This window comes from Eschscholzia californica, unplaced genomic scaffold, assembly GCF_041429995.1.
Source record: "Eschscholzia californica isolate CP2 unplaced genomic scaffold, dmEscCali1.0.p SCAF_51, whole genome shotgun sequence".
Lineage (NCBI taxonomy): Eukaryota > Viridiplantae > Streptophyta > Magnoliopsida > Ranunculales > Papaveraceae > Eschscholzia > Eschscholzia californica.
In genome coordinates, this window is record NW_028238474.1 from 32,501 (window position 1) to 35,000 (window position 2,500).

Below are 2,500 nucleotides of genomic sequence, written 5' to 3' on the forward strand. Positions count from 1 at the left end.
CGAGATGTCCGACGAAGCACCACTTGGAAGGGCCGAGGCACGGGACGCCCGAGCTGTTGCTCGGGCCGGCACGGGACGCGCATGGGACAGCACGGGACGGCACGGGACGCCCTCGCTACAGCTCGGGACGGCCAGGTACGCCCGAGACTTGGCTCGGGACGGCCTGGGACGCCCTCGCCATAGCTCGGGACGGCCTGGGACGCCCTCGCCATAGCTCGGGACGGCCTGGGACGCCCGAGACTAGGCTCGGGACGGCCTCGGCACAGCTCGGGACGGCCTTGGACGCCCTTGCCACAGCTCGGGACGGCATGGGACGCTCGAGACTTTGCTCGGGACGGCCTGGGACGCCCTTGCCACAGCTCGGGACGGCCTGGGACGCCCGAGACTTTGCTCGGGACGGCCTGGGACGTCCGAGACTTTGCTCGGGACGGCCTGGGACGCCCGAGACTTTGCTCGGGACGGCCTGGGACGTCCGAGACTTTGCTCGGGACGGCCTGGGACGCCCGAGACTTGGCTCGGGACGGCCTGGGACGCCCTCGCTACAGCTCGGGACGCCCTGGGACGGCCTCGACACAGCTCGGGACGGCCTGGGACGTCCGAGACTTGGCTCGGGACGGCCTGGGACGCCCGAGACTTGGCTCGGGACGGCCTGGGACGCGCTCGGCACAGCTCGGGACAGGCCGGGACGCCCGAGCCGAGCTTCGGGTCGCACGAAATCTCTTCGTATTCCGACATATTAGAAGCTTCCCATCATGTAGTAGGCCGAGCTTTGCCCTTTGGATGCCCTATGGTGCTTGGCGAGCACTAGGGAACGTGCCAGCACAAGTGCTGTGCACGCTCTGGGGAAGGAGCTCAACCCTCCCCCTTATAGTGCAAAGTTATTGTTTTTCCTATTTTCACAAGGAAACATCAATTTTTTAACCAAGCATACTGGGTCTTTACTCCTTCGTTACTCGTCGGAATCCAGCAAACTTATACTCGTTGGAAAGGTCTTTTCGCAAGGATTTTTTTGATATATTATAATAGCGATTCCGATAAATATTTATTTTTCTATGAATTTTTAAGTGAATAAACACCGGAAAATTCATAAAAAATAGAAAAAAAAATATTTTCTTCCGTTTCTTTTCTCCAATAATTCATAAATAATACCTCAATAGTATTAATGAAGAGAGAGTCGAAATGGCCCGGGTGGATTTCGAAATGTCCCACGACCCCATAGAATGCACGGGCCAGCCGAGCCAAAAGAATGGGACGCGCACGGGACAGCATTGGTCAGGCTCGGGACGGCACGGGACGCGCATGGGACAGCACGGGACGCGAATGGGACGGCCTTGCTAAGGCTCGGGACGGCATGGGACAGCTCGGGACGCGCATGGGACAGCACGGGACGCGCATGGGACGGCCTTGGTGAGGCTCGGGACGGCACGGGACGCGCAAGGGACGGCCTTGGTGAGGCACGGGACGGCCTTGGTGAGGCACGGGACGGCCTTGGTCAGGCACGGGACGGCCTTGGTAAGGCTCGGGACGGCATGTCACGGCCCTGGTGAGGCTCGGACGGCACGGGACGCGCATGGGACGGCACGGGACGGCCTGGGACGGCCTTTGTGAGGCTCGGACGGCACGGGACGCGCATGGGACGGCCTTGGCGAGGCTCGGGACGGCATGGGACAGCACGGGACGGCCTCGGCACAGCTCGGACGGCACGGGACGCGCATGGGACGGCCTTGGCGAGGCTCGGGACGGCATGGGACAGCACGGGACGGCACGGGACGGCCTCGGCACAGCTCGGACGGCACGGGACGGGCTTGGCGAGGCTCGGGACGGCATGGGACAGCACGGGACGGCCTCGGCACAGCTCGGACGGCACGGGACGGCCTTGGCGAGGCTCGGGACGGCATGGGACAGCACGGGACGGCCTCGGCACAGCTCGGGACGGCACGAGACGCGCATGGGACGGCCTTGGTGAGGCTCGGGCCGGCACGGGACGCGCATGGGACATCATGGGACGCACATGGGACACCTTATGGGGATCATCAAGGGACGTTGCACGGGACATTCTTTCCCACGAAGGGCATTTACATGGGACATCTTAGGAGTCGAGCGCCGGCACATGGGACAACGTAGTTCACACGCACGGAACACTTTACTTTCCTTTGGAACGTCGTGGGATCTTTATGTCTCCATTAGCACCGAACCTTTAACATGCTAGGAAGCTATGTTCGATCTTCTCGAAGTGTCGATGGAACTTCGATGGATACACATCCGATCCGATGTTATGATGATGTACTTTCTCCGAGATCGATGTTGGGGCCGTATTCCGATGTCATGATGATGTACTTTCTCCGAGATCGATGGGACGGCCTTGGTAAGGCATGGTTCGGCCTTGCTAAGGCATGGGTCGGCCTTGCTAAGGCATGGGACGCGCATGGGATGGCCTTCGTAAGGCATGGGACGGTCTTGTAAGGCACGGGACGCGCATGGGACGGCCTTGTAAGGCATG